A 17,596-nucleotide genomic window follows, 5' to 3' on the forward strand; every position below is an offset into this window, starting at 1 on the left:
AGCCATGGGGCCTTCTCCACCGCTTGTGCCTGGAGCCCTTGGCCACCTGGCTCTGCCTGGTGATTGCTGTGGGTGAAGAAAAGGACAGCGGTGAGTGAGTGGTCCCTGACCTCTCTCTGGGAGTGTGGGGCAGAGTGGATTAGAGGATGTTCCGAGTCAGACCCAGATCCTCAAGAGCCCCAGCCCCAAATGCCTGTCACTCCCAGATGCCCACTTCCCCATAGCTTTTCCCGCCACTATGGTGTGCCTGGCGTACCTGTTCCAGGAAACACACCGTCAGGACAAGACCCCCACAGTGGCTCAGCTGGCAGCAGCACAACCACGAGGCATCTGGCCTTGGATTTCCCTCGCCACTTTCAGAGGCATGAAGGTCAAACCTTCTAGAACCTGCGGCTTTGCCCACCCCGGCCCAATCTCCTGTGTCTTCCAAACCCTCCCAACCATTGCTTTAATCCAATCGCAATTTAAAAAAAATTTTTAAAAAAAAAGGAATTTAGGATCCTACCTCCTCTGCTGTTGGAGCCACCTGCAGTCTCCTTGACCTTCTTTCTCTGTCCCTCACAGGGATGCCAGTCTTCTTTCTCTCCGTAGGAGAGCTTTCCTTTGGAGTAAGTGCTTTCACATTCCCGGGGAGAGCGACCTCGTCTCCCTGAGTTCTCCTGGACATGGCCTCTGCCCCTCGTTGCGCCTCCCATTTTGCCTCCTGCCTGAGCCTCCTACCTGAGCCAGGCGTCTGGAGGCCTGAGGAGTGAATCGGGCAATGACCAGGGGGCCAGAGGGCCTGGCCTTTTATTAGTTTCCCAGCACCCCCTGCAGGGTCACACCGTTGCTGTGGGGGTGGGGACGGAGTTGAGACTACACCCAAGAGCCAGAAGTGGCATGATGGGACTAGGCACCTGGCGGGTATTCAGCCCACTCTCTTGGTACCTGCGACTCTTCGGCTGCTAATTTCCAGGCATTTTTTTTTCCTGCATGGCAGCAAGCAGAGGTAATCAGCTCTGTGCTAAGTGTAGATCTCAAAAAAAGTTCAGTCTTTGTCCTTTGTTTCTAGTGCCCCTTTTACCCATTTTTGTCTACAGAACAAAAGTTTGTGATTAGGCTCCCAATTAATGTGTGTTTGTTTTTGTTTTTGTTTTTTCCCAAACAGGCAGCAGCACCTATTCAGCCAGAGGACCATAGTGGAGGAGGACCTCCGTTCTCCACAACGTATCGAGCAGAAATTTATTATTCAAACCTTTCTCATCCTATTTCTCCTCACTCTTCTCCTTCAAACAAGTACTGTCATAGGCTCGTGACAATCCTGCCCGGCAGTGCAGTTGTCACTGACATTTTTCAAAAAGCTTCTTCCTGCCTCACTAATAAAGGTCATGAGAAGGATACAACTCTAGAAAGGACGAAGTGAAAAGTCCTAAGGTAGACAGACGGTAGAATCAGACGTGGGAGTCTCAAGCAGTCATCTCTCACATGACATGAAAGCCATAGCTAAGGAGCTCCATCTCAAAGTAGGATATGTAATCTCTCACAAGGAAAAATGTCACAGCTAAAGGACTGGTTTTCTTTTGATGCACAGTCTGATTTTATCGAAATCCCAGGCTTTTTCCACGTGGCGCTTTCACAAGCCAAATGGCGTGCGGGTTTGTTCTCTAAGACGGAGGGCCCTCATGATGCAAGCTGCCTGCCTGAGTGTCACCCGTCACATGCAGAGGGCTTCGTCCAGGGCACAGGTGGATCACCTCTGCCCTGCATGTCTTCATCAGAAAGAAGGCACGGTTTGAGACACACTCAGAATACTGCCCTTTCACCTCCTGGCACAAAACGACCTAAGTGTCATGAGACTCATTTCCATAATTATCTCCACCTCCCTCCCCCAACACCACCCCTGAAGCTTACTATCATTGGTGGCTCTGGAGGCCAGATACTTGCTGTCTAGGGAACCAGTGTCAAGCCCTGTAGGGCTTTGTGTGCGTATCACCCAGGTCATTGTCTTCCACCTGGGGGCTCGGTTTGCCGCTCAGGCCTGGCCCCCATATCTCCACCTCTCCATACACCCGGCCCTAAAAGCTTCCCCTTTTCTCTTAAGTTTAGATATGGCTGAGTCAGCCCCCTCCTCTTTTTTTCTCCCTTGTCTGGGGAAAGTGGTCCCTTCAGCTTCTCTCTGTGGTCTGCTTTTCGGCCATTTTGCTGTCTGCAAACAGTGCCATTGGGGCTTCTCCACCATCTGTGCCTGGAGCCCTTGGCCACCTGGCTATGCCTGGTGATCTCGATGGGTTGTGGAGAGGAGAGTAGCGAGTGGTCTCTGTGCTCTCTCTGGAATGTGAGTTAATTATACCGGGCTCCACTGATTTTCAATGTAATTGATGGCCCCACCCCCAAGGGCCAGCATTCCTACAGGTACCCGCTCTTTCCCAGTGCATCTCTGCATGAATTAGACTTTGTCTTGTGTCTGTTTACACTCTGAGATTCCTGACCCAGAGGAGGCTCAGCTGGCAGAGCACTCTACCACCAGGATGCTGTTCTGGCCTTCACCTTGGGTTTTACTCACTGCAATGGCTGAGTGCAGGTCAAACCCTCTGGAGCCTCTTGTTAATCCCATCTGCACTCCGATCTCTTCCGGGAGCCCTTCTGGTTCTCCACTATTCCCTTGTCTCTCCATTTTTCATAGAGAAGTCGATATTTCCACTTCTCTTCAAAGGACCGATTTTCCTGGGAGCCGATACCTTCATGTTCCTTCTAAGAGGGACCGAAGGCCTCCCTGGGGAGCCCCGCAGGCACCCCTCCCCCAGCATGTGTTTTCTCTTTTGTAACACAAGAGTACCTCTACTCACAAGGTTGAAAAAGTGAAGGATTAAAAGAACTTATGTTCACAGCTAAGCACAATAAAGGTCAGATTAAAAAAAAAAGAAGACGAAAGAAAGAAACTTTACCGTAGGGAATATGGTCAATAATATTGTAATAACTATATATAGCGCCAGGTGGGTACTAGACTAATCGGGCGGGATCGCTTCATAAATTATGTAAAAGTATAACCACCACGCGGCACATCTGAAACTAATGTAAAATAAAATCGAATGTCAACAATAATCAGTTAATTAAAATAACTAGTTAATTTTAAAAACTGGCTTTACTGAGTCATTGCATTACTAAGGGTATTTAAGTCAACGAAGGTACCAGAAGATTGGCGTGCAGTGGAAGTAGAAGAAAACTTTGGTAAACGGAAAATTGAGAAAATTAGATCTACGCCTCGATGTAACTCTCAAAATGAATTCCTTTGAAAGAAGAGCCTGGGGTCAGTGTTTTGGTGGTGGGGTGCAGGTACCGATTGCCAAATGACACACAAGAAATATCCTGCGTTTTGACTGGTGATTACGTGGGTGGGTACACGTGTATAAGCATTTTACGGGTGTCTTGCGTCTGTGTAAATTAAATGTATAAAGTTGATACAATTAAGAACGTAGGAAAGAAGAATCATCGAAACAGGGAAAGAAATGGATAAATAGACGATTCAAGAGATATGTGAACAATCGCAAGGACATTGACTTAATCACGTGGTAAAGGTTTAAAATACTAAAGAAATTTACTGGGACCCATGGAAGCTAATGGACCATGAATCCAAAACGTGTTTTTATTTCCAACACTAAAATAGCTATTATATACTCCCCAAGTAATTGGGTTTGCTCGTTTGATTTAAAGGCAAGTAGGTTTCTGCATTCGTCTGCTATAACTGTGATAAGAAAGCACCACAAACAAAGCCTAAACAACAGACATTTATTTTCTCATAGTTCTCGAGACTAGAATTCCTAGGTCTATTTGTTGGCAAGGCTGACTTCTTTCGCACCTTCTCCTTGGCTCTAGATGGGCATCTTCTCCCCGTGTCTTCATACGCTCTTTGCTGTGTCTGTCCAAATTTCCTCTTCTTATACGGACGCCAGTCATTTTAGAGTAAGATCCACCCTAATGACTTCATTTTAACTTCATTACCTCTTTAAAGATTCTGTCTCCAAATACAGTCCCATTCTGAAGTTACAGGGGGTGAGGACTTTAGCGTAGGAATTTCGAGGAGACGCGAGTCAGCCCGTTACAGCTTCTAAGCGTTCACTCTGAAGAAAGCTAATCTCAAGTAAAACCCAAAAAGGCACCACCGTTCTCTGCCGTGCAGGACAAGACAGAAACCAAAAACAAATTATACACATACGTGTAATATAATAAATGGCATGCATGTGAAATATAAGATAAATACGTTATTTTATGTATTTCTATATATCTTTGTAAGGAGTTTTCAACCAAAAGGAACATGAAAACATCCATTGCTGTTAAGGTCCAAATCAATTAAAGTCCCCAATAATCTGAGCCCCAGCAGGAAAGATGTGGTTTCCATTGTGTGTCTATCCCTTGAGACTGTCCCTGAAGAAAGGGACATTAGTGAGTGTCCTTGACCGGTCTCTGAAGGCTTGAGGTGAAGTCGATTAGATCAGGCTGCAAGCCAGTTCCAGGGCAACAGCGGCCCCACCCCCACGCGACAGATCTTCCTCCAGCTGGCCCAGCCTCCAAGGGCAGTCTCCAGGGCCCAGCCTCTGTGGCACCTGTTGATATACCTGAGATATCTTGCATGCTCGCACAGACATCCATCCCTTCAAGTCCAGACCGAGAGGATGGCTCAGCTGGTAGAGCCATTGACACATGTATCTGGCCTTAATCTCGGCTTCTCTCCACCATCACTGGGGTCTAGAGATCTTATTTTCTGGAGCTTCCTGCTTTTCTCATCCCCACTCCAATCTCTCGTGTTTCCACGCTGGACTGCTGTTAAAGGACTGTTTGCTTCCTTTCTTCACAAAGCAATGAAATAGTAAAAAGATAAGCTACCTTATAACAATTTTTCCTGGGAGAGAAGAGTACTATTGACATGCACTCCAGTAATTTTGTCTGTAAAAATTGCATGGATGTATTTACTTACTATTGACCTTCTTGAGAATTGATATTATTCCTGGGAAATAAGTGGAAGAAATAAAATTAAAATCCCACACAAATCCTTGTACATTAGAAACCTAACGGAAGGTATTGTTTCAGACCACAAGGATTGTTCCGGTATCTTCAGACCACTGTGAGTGTCCAACGTGGAAAAAACATGAACAATAATCAAATGAATTGTAAAAAAATAAAATTAAAAATTTAAAGCCTGAAAAAAAGATAAAAACTAAAAACCTGGAAACAACTCAAGTGTCCCATCAACTGGTGAATGTCATATATCCTAAAGAGTACAGCATCCCCCAGCGATACATAGCAGTGGGTCAATAATGCATGTGACGGCATGGGTGGCTCTAAAACAATTTGTTAAGTGGAAGAACCTAAACAGAAAGACTGCAGATCGCATGATTGGATCTACGTGAAATTTTTGGAAAACTCAAAACTAGAGAGACGGATTGGATCGGGGTTTGCGTTGATCTGGGAATCAGAGTGAGTACTGACTGCATATGAGCATGAGGGAAGTTTTCAGGATGATAACAGTGTTTTAAAACGGGCTCAGGGTGATGCTTGCACAACTATATACGTTTATTAAAAGTCACTGAGTTGTACGCTTACTATGGATGATTTTATGTCATTAAACGGTAAAACGTGTAACAACACATGAGCAAAGAAAATTGTCAGTGTTTAAATGCCAAAGTGTTGAATTTTATTCATAGAATTACAGGAAACAATTGAATCATGGAAGTAATATGACTAGATTTACATTTGTAGACCAAATATCTATGTTTCCATTCTTGACCCGTGCCGTGCCGCTTGAAAAACTAAGTACAACGTTACTGTCAGTTTCCTTAACAAGGGTCTGTGGGGACTCGGTAGGGTGGTTACACAGAATTCTTACAGTGTTTCCCTTGAAACATCTCTCTTCCTCCAAATTTGTTAAGTTACCTGCAAAACAGCTTCCTCTCAAGTCCTGTTACCCACGGAACAGACTTAGGTCCCTTTGAAAACACTGAGAGAATGTCCAGGAAAAAAAGACCGCGGGGAGAAGAGTGACTGACTGAGGAGCAGAAGTGTGGAGGGGACGTGCTGAGCAGCCCAGGACCTGAACCACCCCGTGACCGCCTCCCAACCAGCCTCGGAAGTCAAGCCTGCAGTCCCGGTCAGGTGTGTCCGTTCTTCCTTTTGCGTGGACTATACCCAAATTGAATATTTAATACGCTTTTACTTTTATTCCATTTCTTTTTTTAAAGCGGTCGTCTCGGTCCTCTCCCTTCTTTCGTATTGGGTATGGCCAAAACACAAACCTTCGACTTGGACTTTATGGTGGCAAAGGGAGAACAGGATCGTGACAGACAAGCTGAACCCAGCACTCTCTGAGAACCTTGGCCCGTGATGATCGTCTGGAGCACGTCATGGACGTAGTTGTGTCTCTGAGGACAGGGTAGTTGGATACGGCATGACCGAATTGGTCATACCTCTCCGGAAAAGTGTGAATGTGCAGAAGGCTAATATCCAAATGCCACAGACCCCGAAGCGACAGAGAGATCCCTCTGCTGCCGCCTTCACCCCTCTACCTGGGTCCGGACTCCCCACCTTGGAGAGCTCCCCCAACGGTCCTACCGCAGAAAAGCACCAGCTTCCTCTTGGGAAAGGCGACCATTGTCTCCTGTGAATTCAGGTGTCCCTCTGACTACCTCGCCCGCCGAACCCCAGGTGCAGCCTGGCCTGGACTGGCAGGAAGGGGCGGCGGAGGCAGGGTTTGAGTGAGGGATAGGGGGTGCCGTGCAGGCAGGGACGCGGGAGCCTGGCCCCCGCCAGGTCTGCCAGTCCCCGGTCCCCGGTCCCCGTCATCCTCCGGGATGCACTTTGACCCCCGTCTCCTGCACACACCAGCTCAAGCCTTCTTTTGAAGGCCGCCTTCTGGAGCAGTGACAGCAAGATCTCTACTCTGAGGGCTGTGGCAGAGCAACCACGGAAGCAGACCCTGTGTGTGGGGAGCAGGGGACCCTGTCCTTGTCACCTCGGCATCCACAGAGCCAGCGCTCTCTCTGGCTCCCACCCTCCACTGCACCGCCTCCCCCCCACTCTCCATTGCGCCCCCTCCGACATAGGGCCCTCTCTGCCCCTAATCCATTTTAACCACTGGATCCCACACTGTCGGGGGCCACCTGTCACCCACACCCTCACTTGCCTTTTCCTTTCTACCCCCAGGCCACAGCCAGCTTCCGAAACCGGCCCTCACCCGCATCCCGCTTTATCTTCGGGCCCTCTCCCCTCTCTGCCTGCCACCTCCTGGGACCCAGCTTCTCACAGCAATGTGCCCATCTCGGGGGCTCCACGGGTTAGGAGGGAGGATGGCCATGGCAGGCCCCTCTGGCTGGGAAGGACAGCAAACAGGTCAAGAATCTATCACCAGTTCAAGAGAGACAGACCCCGGGAGACCCTCAGCAGGACAGGCTCCAAGAAGGGAGGCAGGACTGGGGACCTGCCACCTCAAGAGGAAGAGCCCCTTGCCCGGTCCAGGGCATCAGCAGAGAATCCAGGGGACAAGGGCCCCCAGTGCCTGTCACGTGCTCCATTAAAGAGCACGTTCAAAACGCAAGGGGGCCTCTGTCCCAGGGGCTTCCCCACTGGAAAGCTGGCCAGGGTCCAGAGGCGAGCGGCTCAGAGCCGTGCTGCGTCTGGCCCCGGGCAGGCCCCGGGCCCACCGCAAACCAGAGGTGTTTCTAGGACAAGGCAGGTATGAAATCTGAAGAACAAGTTGGTCACCGACCAGATTCTAAACACAAAACGCGAGTGGTTTGTGGAGCTAACGCAGCGAGAAAAGGCCACCCAAGGATGTCCTCACGGCACAGGTGCGGACCAAATGCACAGCGTCCCAGTGCTCACGAGGCTGCCTCCTTCCCTCAACTGGGCAGGGCGGGAATTCCACATTCTGCCGACAAAGCAGGCTTGAGGTCAAAACACCGTGCAACCAGCAACCGGAAGGTCAAAGACGGCATCGCGAATGCCAGGGACTGCGATGTTCCAGGGTCCACCTGTGTTTCAGGCGACCATGCCCCGCGCCCGGGGGTCCCCTGCCTCCGGGAGAAGAGTCTGCGAACCCAGGACCAGGAATCAGCAGAGACGCGTGGGGACGGACGGACGCGAGGCCCGGTTCGCCACAGGGTCCAGCCAAGGGTAAGCTCAAAGCAGGGGCGGGGGGGAGCCCCTCTTCTCAGGGTTTTCATCCGCTGAGAGAGGGAAGGACGAAAAGAGCCATGGTCCAAAACCAAGCCGCGTCAGGCTGTGCGCCGTCCCACAGACTGCGAAAAATCAGAGCTGCCTCCGCGGGGCAGACAGAGGAGGTCCCCGGCCACCCAGCTTCACCCGATGGGTTCGAAGGATGCTTTTCATCACCATCCTGAATTCATCCTCCACCCCAGGCACCCAGTGTCACGTCTCTAGGAGACATGTTTGCACGCAAGTGACATACTCCGTGGACCCCCACGCCGGCAGTCCTCTGAAGAGGAGCAGCGGCCTCGCCCGTCGTCAGCAGGGATTCGTAGCAACATCTGTTTCTCTGGCGGCCACGCGCGGTGGACCGCCTGGGCTCGGTTTGGGGGTGCACATTCGGGGGATCCCGGGACGTGGGGCTCAGGGCCTGAAAGGGGCCCCTTCGGTCTCCCTGGGACCTGCATGCTGCTCACACGTCACCAGGGAGGGGGTCACAGGGCTCTTCCACACCTGCCCATTTCTAGGCCTCTTCATGCACCTGCTCATAGGTCCCACTCCCTAAAATCGTCGTGCTTAACGCATTTCTAGAAGAACAATAGGAAATACTAGGAAACATTCGGAAGCTTCCCAACATGAGAAGTAGAACTCCACCCAAAGACATAGGTAAACCAACCTCGTCCTTCTCCCTTGTCGTCTTTAACTTCACACGGCGGTGTGAAGGGGGTGCGCGTAACGACATTACGCGGGGGGAGAGGGGACACGACTGGCCGCCCCCACCAGCTTTCGGGACTGGTCACATGGTCTGACTGTCGGCGTCCCCCCTCAAACTCATATGTTGAAACCTAACGCCTCATGCGAAGGTGTTGGGAGGTGGGGTCTTTAAGCGGAGCCGTCGCCGATGGGATCGGCGCCCTGGCAAAGCCGCCCAGGCGGCTACAGTGATCCTCCATGCTATGAGGTCAGGGTGGGGTGAACAGGTGGCCGTCAGACACATAGCCTCACCCCGCTGGCACCCCGATCTTGGAATTTCATCCTCCAGCACTGTGAGAGCTAAGTTCGTGCTGTTGATAGGCCATCGGTCTGTGTTATTTTGTTATAGCAGCCTGAACAGACTAAGACGTTTCATAAGGGACAAGTGGCCTCTTATTTCTCAAAATTTGGAGCTAGGGGTTTGCGGCAGTTGGGCCCTGCACTCAGAGCGGCAGGAGAAACGGAATCCGCCCGTCAGGCACAGCGCCCATCCCTGCTGGTGGCGGGTCCTCCTGCAGCAGGTCCTCCTCCCCAGGCCTCGTCAGCTCACTCGGAAGGGACCAGAAACACCAGCGCTGCGCGGAGCCGTGGGGAGCAGGCAGGGGCGCGGCGGTCAAGCTCCGACCCACTTGGCCCACAGACATGTGTCTCTTACTCAGTGGCCTGTGTAAGGGTTCATAATATTCTTCCTCACCCAACCCCAGACAAGGCTCAGACACCCAGTGTGAAGGGGCCGAGGTGGGGAGCGACCAGGGCCAGCTGGGTGACCCCGCACCCTCGGGTGAGGCTGGAAGACGGGGAGGCAGGACGCTTTATTCCTCTCTTCCTCTCCCTGGCAACAGGGCAAAGAGAAGGCAGAGCAGAAAAGGTCTCGTTAGCCACACTGAGAGGAGGGGCACGTGGCATTTACAGCTTTAAACAAGGCGCCTCAGCGTCCCCGCCAGAAGTTCAGGCTCCTTTCCAACTACCGCAGTGGAGACCTACTTCCAAGCTAGGGACACAGTACTAGACCTCTGCACGGGGCCCACCTCCCGCCGACCTCACCCCAGAAGGGTGTGGGGAGCAGGAACGATGTCGGCGCCTCACGGACACGGTGCTGGTGAGCACGGAGTGGGAGGTGGGCATCGCGGTGCTGGGACTGGGCTGACCGGCCCACGTCCTGGAATCAGGCCAGCCGCCGTGTAGGTGTCCGCCACATCTGTGGTTTCACTTTGAACCTCACAAGGAGGCCTCCCCGCTGCGCGCGTACCTTGAGGAAGGGAAGCCCCTGCCTGCCCGGCAGACTCTTCCCCCTGGCTGGCTCCCTGGCATTCTTGCAGGTCGAAAGGGCAGGTCGAAGGGGCAGGTCGAAGGGGCTGGCCGGTCAGCCGTCACCGGCCGAATGTCTTCCTTGCAGCCACAGGGCATTGTGGCGAAATGAGGCAGAGAGTGAGGAAAAGGTTTGGGATGGCCGAGTCACCTGCTGGTGAATGACAGGGACACTGTGGAGAGCAGGCTTCCATCCAGGTGACGCAGGAGCGGATCCTCTCTGGGAGCGTCAGGACCGTCCTGCCGGGGGCGTTTTCGGGCTGGAATATCCCTCTTTGTACATGCCCTGCGTCTTCCTCATGCCGACCTTTATGACATGGTGCAGGAGGACCTTGTCCTCGGTGCGTGCAGTTGGCCTTCAGCGTGGTCAAATCCTCTTGTGATTCTGTGGGTCGACCAGGCAGTCGTCAGGGCCTCAGCTCGTGCCCACAGGTGGCCCTGCCATTCAAAACAAGGGACGCTTCCTCTTCGCTCGCCTTGTGCCACCAGACAGCCCAGGGGCCCGACCTGCCACCTTCCAAATGAAGCTCTTCCACTTCATCCTCATCTTCCATTCCACGCCATGAGGAGGCGGTGGGAGCATTGCTGAAGGAGCAGAGCCACGGGGAAGCGAGTTACCAAAAGGAGACATGGGTGGCCTGAATCTCCATGAAATGAGTTTAGAAAACAGCTCCTGGGTGGCCTGGTGTACCCTTTATTCCAAGTTGGGGGTAGCGTAGCTAGTCCCGAGTTCGTACTGGGATTATACACCCTTACTTAACCTTGTCGTTATATAAGTTACGATTACCTATTATCATTGCAATCATCCTAGCGTTAATTACATCCTTGCTTCTACATTCATTAGTTACTTCTTCCAAGTGAAACATCCTTCTACCCATTTACATAGGTAGACAGTCAGTGGGGGCTCATGGATTGCTATTTCGTTTAATATGCTTTAATTTGTTACTGTCATTTTTTATTTTGACGCTCAAACTTGCCCAGCATCCTTTGGCCACACCTCCTCATGTTGTGAGCAGTCTCTTAACTGCTGCATTAGACGCTCCCAGATTCACTGCGCACATTCCCTGGCACAGCCCTGTATATGTCACTTCTCCAGGGAGATCTGTTTCCCGCTGATAGAAACTTCTTCGAAACCACGATCTGCACACAAACTGGAGCAATCTCAGCCAGGCCAGGTCCCCAGTAGGCAAGTTAGGGCTGGGAAAGGCAGCTTTTTACTATTTCTGCTGGGGTCAAGAAGCCTGGGTACCGTTCCCTTCACGCAGCCTGAACTTCGGCAAACCAAGCTCGGCTTCTTGGCTTTTCACCAGCATGCAGGATGAGGGCGTTTCCCGCATCCACTGAGGCGCCAGTTGGTCCTGGCGCGTGTCGCACGTTCTCTGCTTGCCGTTGGTGAACAGCAAACGAAACTCTGAGCCTACGGTTTAGCGGTCGGTTCGCGCCCCCTTCTGGTCGTCGTTCGGAACCACATGAATTCTCGGGGCCCGGGTCTCTGCTGATGGCCCCTGTGTGCTGGGTCCATTCTTGACTGTTCTCTTTCTTGAGACGTCACTTTGAGCACGTTTATATTAAGTACACAGAGTAAGGAAATCCTAAAACAAAGTATATTAGTGGTTTCCTATTGCTAAGGGAGGGGATGAATGGGAGGTGACTGCTTAACGGGTGTTGGGTTTCTTTGTGAGTGATGGAAATGAACTGAAATTAGACAGCCATGATGATTGCACAGCTTGTAAATATATTCAGCTATTGAATAATACACCTTAAAACAACATTTGTGCACTTTTTGAATTACATATCAATACAACTATTAATATTTTTAAATTTAATAAATAAAGACACTTGTTTTTTTCCATGCATCCTCCATTCTACGCATGGTATGGCATAGTGGGCCCTATTTGCATTTCGACTGCCAAAATTATGGCATGTAATAATCTGACACCAACTGAAAACCAAGGGACTGAAACATGAGTATTTAGTCTACCCTATTCACTCACTAATGTGTTCACTTTTATTTATGCACTAAGTATGACTATACTCTCTCTTTTCCCTGCCAGGGATATTGCTTTTGCTGATCTGATTAAGCCTTAGAAAGGAGGAGTCTTTAAGATATCTATGGGATGAGAGAATACCTCACTTGTTTCCTTGGCATCTGGCCCATGAGTGCCATTTGGGTGACTATCAACATAATTTAATAATCACTGGACTAACAATAATACCAACATGTAGCAGATATAGGTGATTTGAGAGAAAGGTAATTGATGTAAACACACATTATAATTTTTCATGGCTACAAGGGAAGTTATAAATGATCATGTGTAATGTTTTTAAAAAAACCAATCATTTGATTACAAGCAATTTTCTTCAAAATTGGATTTATAATATTTAAAACATTAGGATGAGAGGTATGGTTGTTACTGGAGGCCTCACTCTCCACTCTCCTTTAGTCTTTTCAATTATCCTGAAGGAGAACAGGCATGGCTGGAGCTGAGCACACAGGGGACCATCAGCGGAGACCCGGGTTTCGAGAATTCATGTGGTTTCAGAAGATGACCAGAAGGGGGCGCGCGGCGAGCGTTAAACCGTAGGCCCAGGGCTTCGTTCGCTGCTCATTAACGGCCAGGAGAGGGCGTGCGACTCGCGCCAGGACCAACCGGCGCTTCAGGCGGTGCGGGAAACGCCCTCATCCTAAGTGAGAAGCCGAGCTTGGTTTGCTGCAGGCAGGTCCAGCCGCACGAAGGGCGCACCACGTAGGTCTTGCGACCCCGTAGGGGCTGCCCAAATGGTGAGTGAAAAGCTTCCTTTCCCAGCCCTGACTTCCCAGTGGGGACTTGGCCTGGCTGAGAGCTCCCCAGACAATTTGCTGAAATACTGAGCACAGAACCTCCCATTTTCTGGACTTTCCCCATCCTTTTATTGTTGACTTTCTAATAGAACATTTTAGCGAGACATTTTGACAAAACCAACAATTTATTGAGGCATTTGAGGCTCAAAACCATCACGTGCTGTTCTAATTTTTCATATTAGGAACTATTTCTGGAGAGAAATACCGACACAAATTCAGAGCAGGAAAAAACGTATATCCCCGATTGGGGCAAAATATACAAATATTGAGACCTAGTTGAATGAGTTGGGGACATGAGCTGCGCCCAGGAAACCATGTAACATGATTGCTTTTCTAATGGAAATAATGAATTCTGCACCCTTATGTCCCACCCGCCACTATTCTTCCTTATCACACAGCTGGCCACTGGCATTTTTATGTCAATATCATCTTTTTTCCAATTGATAATAATTTCATAAGCTAGATAATATTCAAAAATTTTTTTTTGTTGATGGACTACATCTGTCATACAATCAAAAAGTAAACAGAAGTATACTGCCTCTTAATTCACATTGGTATTTCATATCTAACATGATTTCCTAGTAGCATTACCTATTTATTTTGAATTTTATTACATGAATAAGTCAAAGATCCCTTTGTATCATATGCTATAGAATTAGCTTTATAGATTGTACTTCTTATATGTACAATAAATTTTAAAAACATTCCAGCATTGAGATCAAACAATTTCGGATGATTTTCTAAGAAGTAAATCATGTCTGTCACAAACATGACATCTAATATTACTCCCGGTTGTTCTGCTATTTCTGTTTCTCTGATTTTATTTTTCTGCAAAGCATCATTTTTTAAATTCCAAGGTTGGATGTCTTAAAAATCTTCTGTTTTAGAAAAGCATGATGAAATATAGACCTATAATGGCTGGTGGCCTTTTAACCTGTGATAATGCCATCAAGCCAGCCAGTGTGAACTGTCCCCATGGCAGGAGCTTCCATTCTGAAGGTAAACACTCAATAGGGAGACCTCACTGTCAAGTTCAAAGTTAAACTGGATATACAACAGGTAAAATACCCATGCTCTATCCTCTTTCTAGACCCCACACAGATCACCACATGAAGATCAAAGGACTCGACCACACAAAAAGGCCAACTGCACGCACCGAGGACAAGGTCCTCCTGCACCATGTCATAAAGGTCGGCATGAGGAAGACGCAGGGCATGTACAAAGAGGGATATTCCAGCCCGAAAACGCCCCCGGCAGGACGGTCCTGACGCTCCCAGAGAGGATCCGCTCCTGCGTCACCTGGATGGAAGCCTGCCCTCCACAGTGTCCCTGTCATTCACCAGCAGGTGACTCGGCCATCCCAAACCTTTTCCTCACTCTCTGCCTCATTTCGCCACAATGCCCTGTGGCTGCAAGGAAGACATTCGGCCGGTGACGGCTGACCGGCCAGCCCCTTCGACCTGCCCCTTCGACCTGCCCTTTCGACCTGCAAGCATGCCAGGGAGCCAGCCAGGGGGAAGAGTCTGCCGGGCAGGCAGGGGCTTCCCTTCCTCAAGGTACGCGCGCAGCGGGGAGGCCTCCTTGTGAGGTTCAAAGTGAAACCACAGATGTGGCGGACACCTACACGGCGGCTGGCCTGATTCCGGGACGTGGGCCGGTCAGCCCAGTCCCAGCACCGCGATGCCCACCGCCCCCTCCGTGCTCACCAGCACCGTGTCCGTGAGGCGCCGACATCGTTCCTGCTCCCCACACCCTTCTGGGGTGAGGTCGGCGGGAGGTGGGCCCCGTGCAGAGGTCTAGTACTGTGTCCCTAGCTTGGAAGTAGGTCTCCACTGCGGTAGTTGGAAAGGAGCCTGAACTTCTGGCGGGGACGCTGAGGCGCCTTGTTTAAAGCTGTAAATGCCACGTGCCCCTCCTCTCAGTGTGGCTAACGAGACCTTTTCTGCTCTGCCTTCTCTTTGCCCTGTTGCCAGGGAGAGGAAGAGAGGAGTAAAGCGTCCTGCCTCCCCGTCTCCCAGCCTCACCCGAGGGTGCGGGGTCGCCCAGCTGGCCCTGGTCGCTCCCCACCTCGGTCCCTTCACACTGGGTGTCTGAGCCTTCTCTGGGGTTGGGTGAGGAAGAATATTCTGAAACCTTACACAGGCCACTGAGTAAGAGACACATGTCTGTGGGCCAAGTGGGTCGGAGCTTGACCGCCGCGCCCCTGCCTGCTCCCCACGGCTCCGCGCAGCGCTGGTGTTTCTGGTCCCTTCCGAGTGAGCTGACGAGGCCTGGGGAGGAGGACCTGCTACAGGTGGACCCGCCACCAGCAGGGATGGGCGCTGTGCCTGACGGGCGGATTCCGTTTCTCCTGCCGCTCTGAGTGCAGGGCCCAACTGCCACAAACCCCTAGCTCCAAATTTTGAGAAATAAGAGGCCACTTGTCTCTTATGCAACGTCTTAGTCTGTTCAGGCTGCTATAACAAAATAACACAGACCGATGGCCTATCAACAGCACGAACTTAGCTCTCACAGTGCTGGAGGATGAAATTCCAAGATCGGGTGCCAGCGGGGTGAGGCTGTGTGTCTGACGGCCACCTGTTCACCCCACCCTGACCTCATAGCATGGAGGATCACTGTAGCCGCCTGGGCGGCTTTGCCAGGGCGCCGATCCCATCGGCGACGGCTCCGCCTAAAGACCCCACCTCCCAACACCTTCGCATGAGGCGTTAGGTTTCAACATATGAGTTTGAGGGGGGACGCCGACAGTCAGACCATGTGACCAGTCCCGAAAGCTGGTGGGGGCGGCCAGTCGTGTCCCCTCTCCCCCCGCGTAATGTCGTTACGCGCACCCCCTTCACACCGCCGTGTGAAGTTAAAGACGACAAGGGAGAAGGACGAGGTTGGTTTACCTATGTCTTTGGGTGGAGTTCTACTTCTCATGTTGGGAAGCTTCCGAATGTTTCCTAGTATTTCCTATTGTTCTTCTAGAAATGCGTTAAGCACGACGATTTTAGGGAGTGGGACCTATGAGCAGGTGCATGAAGAGGCCTAGAAATGGGCAGGTGTGGAAGAGCCCTGTGACCCCCTCCCTGGTGACGTGTGAGCAGCATGCAGGTCCCAGGGAGACCGAAGGGGCCCCTTTCAGGCCCTGAGCCCCACGTCCCGGGATCCCCCGAATGTGCACCCCCAAACCGAGCCCAGGCGGTCCACCGCGCGTGGCCGCCAGAGAAACAGATGTTGCTACGAATCCCTGCTGACGACGGGCGAGGCCGCTGCTCCTCTTCAGAGGACTGCCGGCGTGGGGGTCCACGGAGTATGTCACTTGCGTGCAAACATGTCTCCTAGAGACGTGACACTGGGTGCCTGGGGTGGAGGATGAATTCAGGATGGTGATGAAAAGCATCCTTCGAACCCATCGGGTGAAGCTGGGTGGCCGGGGACCTCCTCTGTCTGCCCCGCGGAGGCAGCTCTGATTTTTCGCAGTCTGTGGGACGGCGCACAGCCTGACGCGGCTTGGTTTTGGACCATGGCTCTTTTCGTCCTTCCCTCTCTCAGCGGATGAAAACCCTGAGAAGAGGGGCTCCCCCCCGCCCCTGCTTTGAGCTTACCCTTGGCTGGACCCTGTGGCGAACCGGGCCTCGCGTCCGTCCGTCCCCACGCGTCTCTGCTGATTCCTGGTCCTGGGTTCGCAGACTCTTCTCCCGGAGGCAGGGGGCCCCCGGGCGCGGGGCATGGTCGCCTGAAACACAGGTGGACCCTGGAACATCGCAGTCCCTGGCATTCGCGATGCCGTCTTTGACCTTCCGGTTGCTGGTTGCATGGTGTTTTGACCTCAAGCCTGCTTTGTCGGCAGAATGTGGAATTCCCGCCCTGCCCAGTTGAGGGAAGGAGGCAGCCTCGTGAGCACTGGGACGCTGTGCATTTGGTCCGCACCTGTGCCGTGAGGACATCCTTGGGTGGCCTTTTCTCGCTGCGTTAGCTCCACAAACCACTCGCGTTTTGTGTTTAGAATCTGGTCGGTGACCAACTTGTTCTTCAGATTTCATACCTGCCTTGTCCTAGAAACACCTCTGGTTTGCGGTGGGCCCGGGGCCTGCCCGGGGCCAGACGCAGCACGGCTCTGAGCCGCTCGCCTCTGGACCCTGGCCAGCTTTCCAGTGGGGAAGCCCCTGGGACAGAGGCCCCCTTGCGTTTTGAACGTGCTCTTTAATGGAGCACGTGACAGGCACTGGGGGCCCTTGTCCCCTGGATTCTCTGCTGATGCCCTGGACCGGGCAAGGGGCTCTTCCTCTTGAGGTGGCAGGTCCCCAGTCCTGCCTCCCTTCTTGGAGCCTGTCCTGCTGAGGGTCTCCCGGGGTCTGTCTCTCTTGAACTGGTGATAGATTCTTGACCTGTTTGCTGTCCTTCCCAGCCAGAGGGGCCTGCCATGGCCATCCTCCCTTCTAACCCGTGGAGCCCCCGAGATGGGCACATTGCTGTGAGAAGCTGGGTCCCAGGAGGTGGCAGGCAGAGAGGGGAGAGGGCCCGAAGATAAAG

Source organism: Pteropus medius, unplaced genomic scaffold (genome assembly GCF_902729225.1).
Source record: "Pteropus medius unplaced genomic scaffold, Ma_sr-lr_union100, whole genome shotgun sequence".
Lineage (NCBI taxonomy): Eukaryota > Metazoa > Chordata > Mammalia > Chiroptera > Pteropodidae > Pteropus > Pteropus medius.